An 18938-nucleotide genomic window follows, 5' to 3' on the forward strand; every position below is an offset into this window, starting at 1 on the left:
CAGAAGACATCTGAAGGCAGCCCTGTTCAGGGAAGTTTTTAATGTGTGACATTTTAATGTATTTTGGGTCTTTGTTGGAAGCTGCCCAGTGGCTGGGGAAACCCAGCCAGATGGGCAGGGTACAAATAATAAATAATAATAATATGCACCCATGTAGACAGGTAGCAGAACACAGTTTTTCTCCTCCTTCTTTGACGATTCCCTGGCCTCTCCACAAAGAGCCACATCCTGCGTTGATGCTGGATAGCTCAGTCGGTATAGCAAGGGACTCTTACTCCCAGCGTTGTGGGTTTGAGCTCCATGTTGAGCAAAAGATTCCTGCATTGCAGGGGTTGGACTAGATGACCCTTGTGGCCCCTTCCAACCCTAAAATTCTATAATTCTGTTATCAGAGATGCATATTTTCATTCCTTAGTTGGTGGCCTGGAGTATACCAGGCTCAACAAGCCTCTTCCATTTGCCAACTGAGCTTGCTGTCCAACGCCTCCCTATCTCCCCACATTTCTCGCATTTCGCAGCAGTTGCTGGCTCTGTTTCGCTAGTCTCTGCTGCCGTCTGGTAACCATGCATGTCCACGCATCCAAAGCAATGTACAGAAAACAAAAACACCATTATACCCATCAGGCAGAAACATGGTTTGGCTACATGCAGTGGCTTTTAGAAAGAACAACAATGGGCTAACTTTATCACAAAGAGGCGTACCGCATCGGACTGGGGGACTGGAATGAAATACGGAAATACGGGGGAAGCCAAAGAGGGGGGAGGGGAGAAATATGGATATAGAAATTGTTCAATTAAGATTTGTTGAAAATTCGTTGTTACAATTTGAAAATTCAATAAAATTTATTTTAAGAGAGAGAGAGAGAGGAGAAACATGTAAGAGTGTACCAAGGGCCACATTCCTTCATGGACAACCTTTTGGAGGCCACACACCAGCAATGGATGAGGCCAGAAGCAAAAGTGGGTATGGCTAGAGGAAAAGCAGGTGGAGAAATGGATAGGAGTCCTTGCATCAGAAGCATTATTGGCGATGGAAGAGAGACAGCCTTCTCTGTGGTTGCTCCCATTTTGTGGAATTCCTTCCTGAAAGAGGTTAGACTGGCTCCGTTTTTCTTATCCTTCTGCCAGCAGATGAAGATCTTCAGACCAGCCCTTGGAAACTAAGGGGCAAACAGTGCTGGTTGCTCGCTCTTTCAGGAGGCAGAGACGGTCACCAACTTGAATGGTTTTAAAAGAGGGTTGGAAAAATTCATGGAGGAGAAAAGGGCAATCAATGTAATGATCTCAGACAGGCAAGCAAGCCTTGATAAGAATTAATAACTCTCTGGCAGTTTTATGGTATGTTTATTTATAAATTACATCCAGAGTGCGGCTCCCAGCCTGCTGCTCTTTGAAACAAGTTGGTCACTCTGAGTCTCCGCCCCTGTCACAGCAATAAGGGCGCCAAAGTCCAGCTCTTCCTCTTTTGCACTTTTGTTGCATTTTAACCCTTTCAGCTCTCCGGGTTCGGGGAGAAGGAGGGTGGAATGCCCCCCTGCTCTCAAAAGAACTCTCAGCAGGCTGTTTCTCTGCTGGTTGCATAGCAACTCTCTCACTGCCGTCTATCTCTCCCCCTCCACCTTCTAGTGAGCTGTCTGTGTCTGCTGCTCTAGCTGAGTCATGGAACTCTTGGTGAAGGGGGGGCAAGCCCTCCCCTTCCTGCTCTGTCTGCAATATTTCTTCTCCAGAGTTGGACTCTGTCTCTCTTTGTACTGGCAATCCCTCATCTCCTGAGTCTGACTCTTCCCAGGCGTTCGATTCAGCCACGTCCCTGACAATCAATGGCTTCTAGCCACAATGGCCCCTGCAGCTGGAAAAAGCAATGTTTCTGGATGTCAGTTGCTGGAAAACATGGGAGGGGAGAGGGCTCTAGTGCTTGAATCCTGCTTGCTGGTTTCCCAAAAGAGGCATCTGGTCGGCCACTGTGAGAACAAGGATGTGGGACTAGATGGGCCATTGGCCTGATCCAGTAGGTTTTTCTTATGTTCACCAAAGACAGAGGGGGAAGAATGTACAAAGCCTTGCACTCCTAGATGGCTCAGTCAGCAGAGCATGGAACTCTTAATCTCAGAGTTGGGAGTTCGAGCCCCACGTTGGGCAAAAGATTCTTGCATTACAGGGGGTTGGAGTAGATTACAGAGGGTGTTGGGCTTTTGGTCCCTTCCAAACCTACAGTTCTATGATTCCAAACCAATTGACTCATACCCTTTTGACTTGAACACAAATCTCTTTGTAGAACTGCGACAGTTCCATTGTTATGGGCGTGCAAAGTTAAATGAGAAAAATGAAATTCAGTCACGTTGCCCTTCATGACACCATAGTGAAAGACAGAATACATGGTGCGTTTCCAAACATGGAACTTGCACTATGTGTTTTTCTGACACTGGTGATTACTAACTGCTCTAAAGAAAGCTTTTTTTCTCAGCTGAAAAGAATGGGGAAGGGAACCCACGGAACACAACAATATTTTAGGACAAATTTGACTCACTTTTCCTAGTGTGTTTTGTTGAGTCAACTTCAATGAACTTATCCAGAATTCTGCAATCAGAAAATCTAGAAAGAAGCTATTTTAATTTTGGTATGCATCCTCCATGTGTCATTTTGAAATAAATTAAGCTTTATCTTATGGTTTAGCATTGATTCTATTTTGAATTACATATTTGGGGCACCCTAATCTTTTCAGTGCGTAGGGTCTCTAAAGGTCTTAATCTGTCCCTGCCTCCACCCTGATGATCTATATAGTTCCCTATTCTGTTTTTTTAAATACCCAGCCCAGCCCTGTTTCTCTAGCCCCTGCCGCCTGAGGCTGCCATCTCAACTCTGCCTAACGGGAGGGCTGGCCCAATGCCTCCAGGATGTCCTCAAACAAGACATGGATGCAGCAGCCTTCCACCATTGATTGTTGTCCAAAGCTGGAGGCTCCATTGAAGTGCAATGGCTAAATGCAGGGAGCGGAGAAGCACACAGATGTTTGAGGGCATCATTTTTAAAAGCAAATATTTATTGGTCTATTAAACACTTATACATCTGGATTGTTTTCTGTCCGTTGAGTTTAGACATAAACTTACACATGCAGGGTTCAAACATATTAATTAGCGTAAACTATCCACCAAGAATGGGGATGTGGGTGGTGCTGTGGTCTAAACCACAAAGCCTGGAGCTTGCCGATCAGAAGGTCAGCGGTTTGAATCCCCGCAACGGGGTGAGCTCCCATTGCCCGATCCCAGCTCCTGCCAACCTAGCAGTTCGAAAGCACATCAAGTGCAAATAAATAAATAGGTACCACTCCGGCGGGAAGGTAAACGGTGTTGCAGTGCGCTGCTCTGGTTCACCAGAAGCAGCTTAGTCATGCTGGCCACATGACCCAGAAGCTGTCTCCGGACAAATGACGGCTCCTTCGGCCTATAGAGTGAGATGAGCATCACAACCCCAGAGTCGTCTGCGACTGGACCTAATGGTCAGGGGTACCTTTACCTTTACCTTTACCCACCAAGAATATGTGGGCTTTTGGATGGAGTCCGGCACGCTTCCCTGTGTCCCACTGGACTCCTGTGGATAGCTCTCCATCAGCTTCCTGTAGCAGAGTCGTCGCAGCGGTAGAAAACTGTTGCAATGTGTGTGTAATAAATCAGACTGCACGCAAGCGTTCTTGCTTATCTCTAACAGTCTTTAATCGTGTAGAAAAACATCATAAATCAGCCCGGCGAGAGAGCGCACATCTTGCTGCCTCGCCGCAAAAGCGAAAGGAAAAAAGACACAGAGAAACACTCCCCTCTGCGAACATGGCCACGCCTCAGAATGTGAGACGTCACTCAGAACTGTTTAACCCTGTAAGTTCTGATTCTCCTCACAGAATATTGAGTGGTTGGTATATCAAGGTCTTGATTTGGGCCATTAACCTAGTTAAAGAAAGGGGTCGATGTTTCTTGGAAGGTGTCTCTATTTGTTATGCCTTTAATTGGTGTCTGGTAAGATGCTCAGACATTGCTCTATTCCAGATATTATTTTCCATGTGTCCAAGGGTATTTCAGTCTGGCTCTACTTGTGCCACAGTCAGTAAGAAGCCTACCAGTTCTCTGTGGCGCAGGGTCTATGTCCAAAGATAGCAGGGCTAAGGCAGGATTTGGAGAAAGAGGTTGGTGTCAGGTTTGCGATGTCTCTCTCACACCAAGACGCAGCAAGCTGGCAGGTTTATTACTCTTAGATTTATTGAGTATTTACACAGTAGCTCAGTCTGAGCCTTCTCAGCTCAGTCCTCAACCAATGAGACAGTTGGACCGACTGGATGACGCAGTCGACACCAGCAGGATATCCTCCACCGGTTGCTCCACCTCCTGCTGGGCCAGCATTGCACCTGTACTCTACTCTTCTGCCTACTCTGAGGAGACTCAAGAGCAGCCTGGTCGCTCTGGGAAGAGAAGTCCCTGACAGTTGACTTGTAATGATAGATATAATAGAGAATGCTCGGTTCCAAAAGTTTTTAACATGGGGGCATTCCCATCAAACGTGAATAATGAACCAAGTTTTTCACAACCAAAAAGGGAAAGGTAGGGATTCCTTTGTGCTGGCCTGGCTATCCAGTGCCATTGAAGGATGACTTTTGGTGAAGCCTCCTGTAAGTGAGCAGAGATGGTTTCAAAGAGGCGAATGGTCCAAATACTTGTCTGAGGGCATCCTTAGCAAAACAGCTGTTCTTCTGACTCAGGTTTTAGAGCAGAAAACAATGGAAGCGGCTAAAACGAGGATAATTCTGAAAACAGAGACTTCTGGGGATCTTCTGTGTGGGGACCTCTGGGACACAGCCGTGGAGATCTCTGGACTTAGCTAAGGTTGTGTTTCCTTTGACAGAAGCTGGCACCGTAACACAGCTATTTCTGAATATGTCTCTAAGGCAGTCGCTGTTCTGGGACAGCATCCAAGAAAGGTAAATGTTTGAAAGGCAAATCAAACAACTGTGCTCAGCTTTAGCTAGGAAGTGGAGCAATCTAGTTACTTTAAAAAAAAAAAAAAAGCAGTAATAACAAAATGTGTTTTTTGGGTAGCCTTAAGGGAATGTGTTATCCTGAAGGAAGATGCGAGGAAACTTCCCTGACTTGAAATGTTGTGTCCATATGGTTCCCTTTAAAAAAAGAGGAACTGCATATGTTTGCCGCTTGGGAAACATCAAAAGTCATCTGTTTCCCAGCAGGACCTCACTCTCCAGGTGAAACAACATCTGTCTTTCCACCTCGACGGATCTGAATGCCATTCCGGAATCAAACAGCATGAAATGAAGAAATGCTTTCTGGAGGAATGTGCAGCTGGCAATTTGACCAAAAGGATGCCCTTCAAATTCTCCATCCAGGGGATTAAGTTGTCTCATGCAAAAAAGAAAATTACACACACACACACGAGAGAGAGAGAGAGAGAGAGAGAGAGAGAGAGAGAGAGAGAGAGAGTTGTACCTTGGAAGTCGAACGGAATCCGTTCCACAAGTCCATTTGACTTCCAAAACTTTCGGAAACCAAAGTGCGGCTTCTGATTGGCTGCAGGAAGCTCCTGCAGCCAATCAAAAGGTGCAGAAGCCGCGTCGGACCTTCGGCTTCCAAAAATAGTTCGCAATCCAGAACATTCACTTCCAGGTTTGTGGCATTTGGGAGCCAAAACGTTTGAGAACTAAGCTGTTCAAAAACAAAGGTAAGACTCGTGTGTGTGTGTGTGTGTGTGTGTGTGAGAGAGAGAGAGAGAGAGAGAGAGAGAGAGAATATGTATATATAGGATGCAGATATATATATATATATACATATATAAAGGTAAAGGGACCCCTGACCGTTAAGTCCAGTTGTGGACGACTCTGGAGTTACACACTCATCTCGCTCTATAGGCCGTGTTTGTCCGCAGACAGCTTCCAGGTCATGTGACCAGAATGACTAAGCTGCTTCTGGTGAAACCAGAGCAGCTCTGTCCCAGCTCCTGCCAACTTAGCAGTTAGAAAGCACGCCAGTGCAAGTAGATAAATAGGTACCGCTGCAGCAGGAAGGTAAACAGCATTTCCGTGCGCTCTGGTTTCTGTCACGGTGTTCCGTTGTGCCAGAAGTGGTTTAGTCCTGCAGGCCACATGACCCAGAAAGCTGTCTCTTGACAAACGCCGGCTCCCTCGGCCTGAAAGCAAGATGAGCGCCACAACCCTATAGTCCCTTTGATTGGACTTAACCTTCCAGGGGTCCTTTATCTTTACCATTACCATTACCATTACCTTACAGCAAAGCACTAAGACTGAGCCGTTCCAGTTGCAGAAGATAATTGTAGCAGATGCAACTTATTATAATCCATTAATGGCTCACCCTAATACAACTGAGCGTCATCTTGAAATTTCCACCGTCAAAAGCCCAGCCAAAGACTTTCTCACTTCCTGCCAGAAAACAAAATGTGTGTTCAGCAAGCTGGAGCATAATTAAGAAGATTGCCGTGCGCTACGTTCCCTTGAATGTGCCTGATGGCAGCGAAGACGGAACAGCTGCCCAATTGCATCCCTCTGCTTGGCCAGGTTTCGTGGAATTGCTAATGCAAAAGTGTTGGGTGCCTCCTGGCTCCCGCCCTTTAAAGATATGTGTCATTAGGAAATGTGTCATTGGCAGCGATGGACTGGGCTGGTTGGACGCAGAGGAACAGTGGGAGGAACCAGCCGGGGAACCACCAAGGGAAGAAGGCTCAGAGCCCGAGTTGGTGGTGGGACAATGAGTGCTCAGAGAGATAAGACTGGGAAGAGGAGGTGTCAGAAGCTGAAGAGGCAACAGGGCTTAGTGAGCGGGGGGAGTCTGTGGCAGAGAGAAGTTCAGAATCAGAGGTGGAAAATGAAGCAGAAGAGGAGGGAGACCAAGAGGCAGAGAAAAGTCAGGATTGGGGGAACCAGAAGAGGCATGAAAAGGGCGGAGGATAGGCTGGCTGAACGCAGGCAGTCTCCGATTGCTTGGGGAAAGCTCTGGACAGGAGGGGACTTAGACGGCTGTGGGGAATCGGAGACTGATTCAGTCTCGGCGACTGATTCATGGGATGAGCTGCTGTGCTCATTAGGCCTGACATCCAGCCAAGTCTGTGAAGATTGTGTTTTTACTAATAAAATGTTAGCTGCAACTTTGGACAGTGATTTATTGCCGGCTCGCTCTCTGACAAGCGGTTTACTTAAGCATGAGTAAACTGAACGGAGGATTCGTCTATTGGTAGTTACTAGTCGAGGCAGTTTTACTACCTCTGGTATCAGATGCAACATGCCTCTAAATATCAGGTTTTGGAAATTGCAAGCAGGCAGAGTGCTGCCCTTCTCATGCCCTGCTTGTTAAATTCCGATTGGGGCATTTGCTTTGCCACTGGGGGAACAGAGTGCCCCCCACTCTTCCTTATGAGGGTCTCACGCAGGTGGGACATGAATCAGGGAAACTTAAAAACCTTGCCCATTGTTGCCCCAAATGCAACCTCGCCTCCACCCAGTTGTTGTTGTTGTTGACAGAAATCTGCACAAATTCTCTTTTCCCTGTGCTATCAACCTGGGCAGCACACCGTCTTAGCTCAGGATATCCTCCTTTTAAAATTTGAAATTTGATAAGGCAAAGTCGAAAGGTGAAACCAGAGCTGCTGAAACAGAAGGCAGCTCCACATTTGTCAAAATGACAAGGAACTGGTTGTGACGTTAACATATGAGAGAGTGCTGGAGGTGAAATAGTTAAACAGGTTGCCCAGTCTGGAAGGACAGATCCTGAAGCTGAGACTCCAAGACTTTGGCCACTTCATGAGAAGAGAAGACTCCCTGGAAAAGACCCTGATGTTGGGAAAGATAGAGGGCACAAGGAGAAGGGGACAACAGAGGACGAGATGGTTGGATAATGTTCTTGAAGCTACCAGCGTGAGTCTGACCAAACTGCGGGAGGCAGTGGAAGACAGGAGTGCCTGGCGTGCTCTGGTCCAGGGGGTCACGAAGAGTCAGACACGACTAAACGACTAAACAACAACAAGCATTGGAAGGGACAACAAAGGTCATTTAGCCCAACCCCATGGAATGCAGGAATCTCAACTGAAGTATCCAAGGCGGATGGCCATCCATCTTAAAAACCATTTTTAAAAACCCGCTTGAAAACCTCCAAGGAAGTAGAATCTGTTTGCAGGCCCATCTGTCACGGATGTCCCTCAAAAATAAATAAATAAATATTTTTAATGTATGCAGAAAGGATGAAATGCGAATGTGATTAATAGATAGGCAGGAAGGGATGTTCTCCCCACCCCTTGAATTTTTGTGACACACTTAGCGTTGATTACAATTCGGCTTCCCTCAGGATTCTGCATTTGCTCCTCAACATTTTTGCTTCAGGAACTTGCATCGGTTCCAAAAACAAGGCCATATTCCAACGTCTCTCTTCCCCCGCCCCCAAACTTATCTATCCACCCCCCCTCCTCTTAATAAATAGCTTCCTCGTTGGTCTAAATGCCTCTCTCTTCGCCTCCTTCAAAGTGACAGCTGTTATCATAACCACTATCCTGATGACTGTCTTCAAGAAATGTGCTTTTATCGTAATTTTTTTGTCCTTCCTGCGGCACATTTGTTTTTATAGAATTCCATTATTATCTGTCAATCACAAGCCATGTTGAAAGCTGGAAAGAACAATTGCTAAGCAGATCAAGGTAGAAAACCTCCAGGTAGGACCAAGGAAGGAATTGGGAAGAATTTTATTTATTTATTTATTTATTTATACATACATACATACATACATACATACATACATTCATACATACATACCCTGCCCAGTTGGCTGGGTTTCCCCAGCCACTCTGGGCGGCTCCCAGAAGAATATTAACAATAACAATTAAAAAGCGATAAAACATCAAACATTAAAAACTTCCCTAAACAGGGCTGCCTTCAGATGTCGTCTAAAAGGCAGATAGATGTTTATTTCCTTGACATCTGATGGGAGGGTGTTCCACAGAGTGGGCGCCACCACCAAGAAGGCCCTCTGCCTGGTTTCCTGTAACTTCGCTTCTTGCAGTGAGGGAACAGCCAGAATCGTCTGGCTTTCAGAACATGAAAATGGGGGGGGGGGGCTGAGAAGATTCTATGGAAGGTGAGGACTGTCAAGCTCTTATCCCAAAATACAACAAAAAAACCACACTTTTTTCTTGCAAGTAAGAAAGTGATTAAGGGACGCGAGTGGCGCTGTGGGTTATAAACCACAGAGCCTAGGGCTTGCCAGTCAAAAGGTCGGTGGTTTGAATCCCGCAACGGGGTGAGCTCCCGTTGCTCGGTCCCTGCTCCTGCCAACCTAGCAGTTCAAAAGCACATCAAAAGGCAAGTAGATAAATAGGTACCACTCCGGTGGGAAGGTAAATGGCGTTTCCGTGCACTGCTCTGGTTCACCAGAAGTGGCTTAATCATGCTGGCCACATGACCCGGAAGCTGTACGCCGGCTCCCTCGGCCAATAAAGCTAGATGAGCGCCACAACCCCAGAGTTGTCTGCGACTGGACCTAATGGTCAGGGGTCCCTTTACCTTTTAAGAAAGTGATTGGCCCTAACTTTGAGTCACTCTGGTCAATGCTTCTTGCTTGCTTGGCTAGAGAGGGATGTTTGAGTGTGTTTTTGGCACACAATGGAGTGCACCTCCAGGGGTGAAATCAAACCATTGCATTAGTGGCACTGAAGTGACCTTCCTGGGGCTCAAGCCTGGGCAGGGTATACAGAGATCCTGGGTTGTCAGTATGCAACAGTGGCCACACCTTGGGAAACGGATTCGGCTGGCCGGCTAAACCAGGTGAGGGGAGCCAGTGGGTCTCAAACCTTCATTGAGTTAGGGACTTCCCCTGCATGTAAAGACAGGCTCTGGCGAATTGAGCGGATGAGATGAATAGGAGACCCAAACAACAGCCATGGAGCCGGTTTCTGCACTTGCTGTAGAGGGAAGTGAGACTCGGGGGGGGGGGGGCTGGTCCACCTGGGAAGAAACCGGCAAAGACCTGATGAAGAGAGCACAGCAGAGGTTATATTTTCTGAGAATCCTCCGGAAAAACAATCTCTCAAAGGACCTGCTGATGGCATTTTACCATTGTACTGTGGAGAGTGTATTAATTTATGCTCTCTGTGTGTGGTTTGGGAGCTGCATGGTCAGGGAAAAAACAATGCTGTCCAGGGTTGTAAAGACTGCGGAGAGAATAATTGGGTGCACTCTTCCCACCTTGGATCAAATCTATGCTTCCAGGTGCCATAAGAAAGCTGCAGAGATAGCGCAGGATAGTGCGCACCCCGGAAATGATCTCTTTCAGCTTCTGCCTTATGGAAGAAGGTACAGGGGGGTTATAAAGACCAGGACAAGCCACCTGAGAAACAGTTTCTACCCAAATGCGATTCTGGTTTAAACGCAGTGTAAGGTAGTCTCTATGGGACTATATTGTATTTAATTATGGGGTATCAGAGTTTTTAGGGGTTTTTGAATGTCCTATGTAGATTTTCAATTTCATTGTTCTGTATGGGACAATGGCAATAAAGATATTGTATCGAGAAGGAAGAATCTGACCCGAAACCTCTACACAAATCCAGACTGGATGGCTGGATGGCGCCTTGTAGCTACATCTCCTGCCCAGAACTCCTGCAGCCCAGTCTTCGTCCTCTTTTCTTTGGACCACATCAAGAGGGGAGTCTTGTCCTCTGGGCAGCGCAAGATCTCCATCCACACTGCCCAGTATATTTTCTTTTAATTGTTGAATGATTCTGTGTACATTGCGGCAGCCTTTGGCTACGTGCAATAAAACTGACTCAGTGGCGTAGTGTTGGGGGTGCAGGGGGGGCCAGCTGCACCAGGCGCAACATTTGGGGGGGCGCGATCGTACTCGCAGCTCTCTGCCCCTACCTGGCTCACTCACTCTCTCTCACTGCAGTGCTGGCTGTGCGAATCTGATCCAAGCTGCCGGGTCGCCGCCCACTGTGGAGGGGGAGGGTGCCAGGCGTGCGTTGCGATGCGGAGCGGAGAGAGAGCGAGGGAGGGACTATCTGGGGGAGGGACAGTGCAGCGGCCGCCCAGCACAACGCTGAGCGTGGGAGAGAACCACACCCGACCAGCCCAGGCAGCAGCAAGAAGAAGCTGGCAGCGGCGGCAGGTTAGGGGTTAGGGGCGCAAATTACTTGCCTTGCCCCGGGTGCTGACAACCCACGCTACGCTGCTGAACTGACTGACTGACTGACTGACTGACACTGCCCAGGCTTGCACCCCCAGTGGTTTGACTGCGCACTCCACTGTCTCTCTAGACAGACAGGTGTCAACAGCAAGGCCTATAGAGTGGGGGCTGGGTCAATGCTTTGGAGAAGGGAGTTGCAAAACCTGGTCATGGAGCAAGGACTCTGCTGATAACACAAGAAACTGCCTTCTACCAAATCAGGCCTTCGGTCTGTCTGGCTCACTGTTGCCCACACTGACTGGCAGCTGCTCCTTCAGATTGCCAGCAAGGTTCTCTGACAGCTCCACCTGCCTTCTGTGTGCAAAGGAAATGCTCCACAATTGAGCTGCCACCCATCCCCATCAATGAGTTGGAGGGAGAATGTGTTCCTTTAAACACTCAGGATCTTTTCTCTATGCTACGGTTGCAGCAAGAATAGTCATTGCGACAAATTAGAAAAGTGATAAAGTCCCTTCTAGATCAGAGTGGATTCAAAAAATGACCGAATATGCAGAATTAGACCAGTTATCAGAAAGAAAAAGAAAAAGAAATCAAAGGAAGTATTTACCATAAAATGGGAAGTCTTTAAAATTTATTTGAAAAATAACAATGACAGTTTGAAGTCTGTAGCAGCATTTGAATAACTTCAGTAGGAGTTTTAAATCTGATGGAAAACCTAGGATAGAATAAATAACATTAAAGCCAAAATATGTTATAATATGGCACTGAATAACAGAGGAAAAATAGAAGTAAGGAGTAAACAGGTCAGCTACATAGGAAAAAGTCATTTTTATGTTAAATGTATTGTGAGCAATATTCAATGTATTGGTGTTGTTGTTTTATTTTTATTTTCTTTCTTTCTTTCTTTCTTTCTTTCTTTCTTTCTTTCTTTCTTTCCTAGTTGTTAGGAGGTGATGGATATCTGTGTATCTGCATATTTTCTTTTTGTATGTGGTGTATTAAAATGGAATAAAAACTAATTTCAAATAAAAAAATACTCAGGCTCTGGGCCACAAAGGGCTCCCACTTGCTGAGGGTTGGCTCATTCTGTAACTTCCTAAACTCTGTCCTTGCAGAATGTTGTTTCCTGGCATGGCACGCTTACATGCCAGTCTGTCTGCCAGGGCGCCAGTAAACACAAATCCATTTTCTCCTGTTCTGTTTGGCAATGCAGAAGTGGCGCAGGAGCCTTAACGGACCTTTCCTTGCACCAGATCCGCTATTTCCCTTTCTTCTGTCCTTGCCGAGAGTTATTTAAGGTGTCGTCATGACTACTGAGAATAATCCAACTTCCTTTAGGAGTCTTTTATTTCTTAGCAGTCAGTTAGTTTAAATAACGGGGGATCCTTTTTTTGTTTGTAGCTGTTCTCTCCTCTCTCTCTGTCTAAAAATGCATATTCCTTTTGAAGGGTTTCTCTCCTCCAAACACTTGTTCGGAAAAAGCACACAGCGGCATCAGCCAACGTCGCCACATCGTCTTTTTAAAAATGCGAGGCTGCAGATTCAATTATCAGCCTTCGCAGTTTTGGCAACCCGCAGGTCTCTTTGTACAGAGCAAAAGGTTAATCAGATAGGAGGCCGGCCAAACTTTTGAAAAACCTTCCCATTCTATTTTATTTTTTATTTTTATATATATATATATTTATTAAGATTTTTAAATACAAATACAGAAATAATAAACAATATAACATATCTCATAACATAGTTTCATAACTTCTTTGGACTCCCTCGCGTCTCCCGCTCCCACTTACATCATTGTAAATTTTGCCAGCAATTTATCATCTTGTTTAGATTCTTGTATCCCATTCATTTGAATATAATCTAATAATTCTCCAAAAGGTTTATATTTTCCTCAATCTCACTTATCGTCCTAATTCCGCCTAATTTGGTGGTGCTCAATTATTTATGTTTAGCATGACGAACCTAAAACGTGGCCGTACTTCTTCTATGGAAGTTTGTTGTTGTTTAGTCGTTTAGTCGTGTCCGACTCTTCGTGACCCCATGGACCAGAGAACGCCAGGCACTCCTGTCCTCCACTGCCCCCCGCAGCTTGGTCAGACTCATGCTGGTAACCTCGAAAACACTATCCAACCATCTCGTCCTCTGTCGCCCCCTTCTCCTTGTGCCCTCCATCTTTCCCAACATCAGGGTCTTCTCCAGGGAGTCTTCTCTTCTCATGAGGTGGCCAAAGTACTGGAGCCTCAGCTTCACAATCTGTCCTTCCAGTGAGCACTCAGGGCTGATTACCTTCAGAATGGAGAGGTTTGATCTTCTTGCAGTCCATGGGACTCTCAAGAGTCTCCTCCAGCACCATAATTCAAAAGTATCAATTCTTCGGCGATCAGCCTTCTTTATGGTCCAGCTCTCACTTCCATACATCACTACTGGGAAAACCATAGCTTTAACTATACGGACCTTTGTTGGCAAGGTGATGTCTCTACTTCTCAAGATGCTGTCTAGGCCTGTCATTGCCCTTCTCCCAAGAAGCAGGCGTCTTTTAATTTCGTGGCTGCTGTCACCATCTGCAGTGATCATGGAGCCCAAGAAAGTAAAATCTCTCACTGCCTCCATTTCTTCCCCTTCTATTTGCCAGGAGGTGATGGGACCAGTAGCCATGATCTTCGTTTTTTTGATGTTGAGCTTCAGACCATATTTTGCACTCTCCTCTTTCACCCTCAATAAACGGTTCTTTAATTCCTCCTCACTTTCTGCCATCAAGGTTGTGTCATCTGCATACACATCAAGGTTGTGTCATTCTATGGAAGACATTTCCTTTAATGCCTCAGAACCTATGTCTAAGGTTTCGAAGCCTATTGGGCTGGATTCAGCACCTAAGAACTTAGAGCCTTCTATCTCATCATTGGAGGAGTTTTTCTGCAATCTCGTGCCTCCTTCGCCTGTTGTCGCTAAGCAGTTAGACTGCCTACATGATCCTGCAATGACTCCAAACAACCTTTTAAACACCTCCAAGCAGGTAGACTGTCTATATGACCCCGTAACGACTTCAGATACTCCCTTACCAGGAGACAAATCGCTGTTGGATATATCCGCCAGCCTGGATGGCCTCTCTTCCCGCCCCGACCCTCATTGTAAATCCTTATGTGATATAGTACAATCAGTGGAGCTGAGGACTTTGCAGAAATATTGCCTGCACTTGGCTGACGAAATAAAGGTGCTATCAGCTTCCATCAATATGCTAGAGGGAAAACTAAATGCCCTCACCAAAACCCCTACCTCGATTTTGAATCCATTAATCCATCAGGGACCTGATAATCATGAGGCACAGAGCATAAGAAGGGGACAGCAGCTAGTAAACCTTCAACTCACCCCTAACAATATATGCTTGAATATCGCTCACTCCTGCTTCCCCTACTATGCTTGGAGAAATTGTAAAGCTGCTGTGATCTCACTGCAAAAGTTGACCAGGTCCTATTTGGCCCAGAGTGATCTCCTATCATTAGAATGGCTGCCAGAGACTCCAAAATTTAAGCGCTTGTTGCTCAAGTTCGACTCTCCTAGGCTACCTGCACTCTTGAGAAAACTTCAAAATCGCCTCAACTGGTATGGAATCTTCCCACAAAGATGCTTCTTTAACAACTGTAGGGGCATTATTGGGAAAATCCCAAATTCGACAGATTTGGCTAACCGGCCTACAAGGAGGATTGAGGATTATGACCGGAATTCGCAGCAACGGACCCTCCCTATGAACCCCTCACCACAATTTACTAGCCGACCATCCCACCGGCAAGAAGAGACTGCCTTAAGGCATAGAGCTTTGACGGGCCCAGACTCGGCCATTATAGATGCTCCTAAAGATTGGCAGACACAAGCTCATGTGGACCCCTCTGCAGCGATAACGATCTCCAATCCTCAAAATGGCTGCATCCCTTGTGCTGATACCATGACGATGCAGGAGACACTGGGAGACCCAGTAGCCCTCTGGACAAATACTGAGGCAGCGGCAAGGCTAAACAAGCTACTGGAAGCTAACCGAAAAGGATGTCTTTCTTCAGTCTTACATAGTGCTTTTCCATCAACAAACCCTGAGCCTCAAGGCACGACTCCTGCAACCACAGAGCATACGGCAAACGGCGAGTCTATGGACTTGTCGGTTAGTAACATCCCCTCGATGGGACGCAGGTGGCGCTGTGGGTTAAAGCCTCAGCGCCTAGGACTTGCCGATCGAAAGGTCGGCGGTTCGAATCCCTGCGGCGGGGTGCGCTCCCGCTGCTCGGTCCCAGCGCCTGCCAACCTAGCAGTTCGAAAGCACCTCCGGGTGCAAGTAGATAAATAGGGACCGCTTACCAGCGGGAAGGTAAACGGCGTTTCCGTGTGCGGCTCTGGCTCTGGCCAGAGCAGCGATGTCACGCTGGCCACGTGACCCGGAAGTGTCTCCGGACAGTGCTGGCCCCTGGCCTCTTAAGTGAGATGGGCGCACAACCCCAGAGTCTGTCAAGACTGGCCCGTACGGGCAGGGGTACCTTTACCTTTACCTTTAACATCCCCTCGTATCAAGATTTTCTCTTACAGCGACCTACAAATTTGCCCCAGCCACTAGCTGCTCCTGTGATATGTGATAATTCGAACCTGAAAGGCAAACAATCAAAAATTACCGCCTTCTTTCATCCTACTGCCCCTTCACGCAGCGTGCACCTCCATTTGGATGCTCTAGGATTAACCGCGCAAGAGAAATCATGACTTGAGGGAAACACAAAGCGGTCTCTTACACTATTATCATGGAATGTGGCTGGTATTAAATCCAAACTGATAGATCCATCATTTGTTTCCTATATAAATGGCAGCCACATCCTTCTATTCCAAGAGTCCTGGGCCTGTAAGGACTTCTATCTACCAGGATATAAGGGCTTCTATCTGAATGCCACGCAGAATTCGGTATCACATGGGAGACCGCAAGGAGGTTTGGCCACCTTTGTTTCCTTAGCCATAAACCTTCAGGCCGAAAAAATCGACATCCAGTCGTCACTCATGCTGATTATAAAGTTACAAACAGCAGAGGAAACGATAGTAGTGATCAATATCTACTTATGCCCAATTTATAAGAGAAATCTGGTTGATCTGAGATGGCAGGAAATCCAAGCGACATTGGAAACGCTTTCTGATAAATACCCAGAAGCCTCTTTTCTGTTGGCGGGAGACTTTAATGGACGCCTGTCACATACTGACCAAACCTTATTCTCTAAATTTAACAAGTACCCTTCTTCACCTTTTATGATTACAGATCTTTTACCAAGGAAATTCAAAGATAACATAGCCACTTACGCAGGTTTCAAATGTAGGCGAACCTTGCTGGCCCTCAATTTCCTTTTACTAAATGGGGCAGATGTGACCAACTTGCGCAAGATGGGGGCACCAAAATCTGGAATGGCAGAGTATTTCTTTGACAAGCATACCCTGGGAGAAAGTGACAGTGAAAACTAAACGTCTCGTGAATGCTTCAGCAGGGACTCTTACCTTCTTACTCAGCTGTGCATGTTTGTTTGTTTGTTTGTTTTTTGTTTATCCATACTATTGTCCATAACTGTATAAAACCATCTATTGTTCTTTTTGTGTTGTAACTCAAATGCCCAATAAAAGTGATTTGGTAAAAAAAAAAAAAAAAAAAAAAAACCTTCCCATTCTAATGTACCCAAAAAGCCTTCTGGTCTGCATTTAAAAAATCATCGACTTCTTTAAATTTTAATAATGAGATATCCACAGGAGGCTAGATTCTGAAACGCCATCGAAAAGCAGGGAAGTGGATCAAATGAATTGGTGGCATGGCTCCCACCTAAGACCAGGTTCCAGAATCTGCCAGAGACCATCTCCTGAGAGCCCTTGGTTTGCAAAGGCATTGAAACAAGGAGGGAGGCACTGTGTCATGTGATTGGTTATGTGGGCGGGGCTTACCTGCTCTCCCTCAAATATTTTATTCAAGTTGGCACCCCTGCGAGTGAAGATGCAGAACTGAGCCCCCACACATACCCACACAACGGTTTCCATTTTCATATTTTCTTTTTAAAAGGGGGCAAATCAAGTTTTTGTTTTTTTATGGGGGATGGAATCAAGCTTTGAAGTGGGGTGTTATGTACTGAGCTGAATCTTAGAACAATAGGATCCAGAATGCAGCAGTCTGATTGGTCCACAGGAGCCACCCAATCAGCTCCAGGTGGAAGTGACTCAGCAACCTGATTGGCTTGCAGGAGCAGCCAATCAGGCTCCTGGATGAAGTGAATCAGCAACCTGATTGGCCTACAGGAGCAGCCCGGAATTAGCCAATCACATGTGTAAATAATGTATGTATAGCTAGATGTTTTGGGGAAAAGTTTCATTCATTGCTACTATGAGCTGAATAAAGAGCATGAAATTAACACTTGACTCCAAGTATATTTCATGGGGGAATCAAGATTGCAAAGGCAGGCATTGCAAATAGAGCCCTTGAAATTATTAAGGCAGGGTTGGACACTTGTGGCTTTCCGGATATTGTTGGACTCAACCCCCCCCCCACTCCACCCCCAGCCAGTATGGCCAATTGTAAGGCAAGGAGTGTTCAGGGTGAGGAATTAACTCTTCATTGTCAAAAGTATACTTGCAGGTTAGGAAAAGGTATGTATGTCCCACGTCTCTCAGCGACTTCTAGGTGTGGACCCGATGAGGCAATTGCAGCAACAGAGACCCCAGACATCAGCTTATGGATCTCCCCCCCACAATTTGCGCTCAAATAAGCAGAGACTAAGCCTGCATGCAACCTGCTTCTGTTCCTCCCTCTTCACTCCTCTCCTGGTCCTGGGAAACAGTGGAGCAGGACAGGTGGGGGCAAGAAGATGAACTTCTGTTTTTGGGGGAGAGGGGGGAGGCAGGTGTGGAGGACTCCCAGGTCCTGAATAGGGTAACTGTGCCCCCTGAAGGACCAGGTGCGCAGCCTGGGAGTCATTTTCGACTCACAGCTGTCCATGGAGGCACAGGTCCATTCTGCATCCAGGGCAGCTGTCTACCAGCTCCATCTGGTACACAGGCTGAGACCCTACCTGCCCGCAGACTCTCTCACCAGAGTGGTGCATGCTCTAGTTATCTCCCGCTTGGACTACTGCAATGCGCTCTACGTGGGGCTGCCTTTGAAGGTGACCTGGAAACTACAACTAATCCAGAATGCGGCAGCTAGAATGGTGACTGGGAGTGGCCACGGAGACCATATAACACCGGTACTGAAAGATCTACATTGGCTCCCAGTATGTTTCCAAGCACAATTCAGAGTAACATGTTTGCTTGCCTGCAGTAAGAAGTGAGAGTTTATTCTGCGGTTATTATGAGAAGTAGAGAGGGATCGGGGTGTTTCCTTGCTGAAAAGGTGCATTGTGAACCTATCATTCAGAAACCTTTCTGGAATGTTTGTCATGCCTTTTTACGGGTTTGCGAAAGGAAGCCTATTGTGCAGTAAATATTTTGCAAAGCTCAAAGCTCATTGACTTTGACAGTAAAGTTATGCACGTTTTTCTCAGTCCCACTCTCCCTACGTGCTTGTCGATGATCGCATTGTAGTGTGCACTAACTCTGTTCCTAACGGTGTTCTTTTTTGTACTGCTGTTGTAATACAATAGTAAAACTGATTTTTTGAGAAAACAAGTTCCACGCTCATTTTTAACTACTTAGCTACAGAATCAAGCATTTCATTTGCTTTGCACCTTTCGCTTTCCCCTTGTTCACTGTCCCCTTTGTATCCCTTTTTGCTTT

The sequence above is a fragment of the Podarcis cretensis genome (assembly GCF_951804945.1).
Source record: "Podarcis cretensis genome assembly, chromosome: 9".
In the NCBI taxonomy this organism is placed as follows: Eukaryota; Metazoa; Chordata; class Lepidosauria; order Squamata; family Lacertidae; genus Podarcis; species Podarcis cretensis.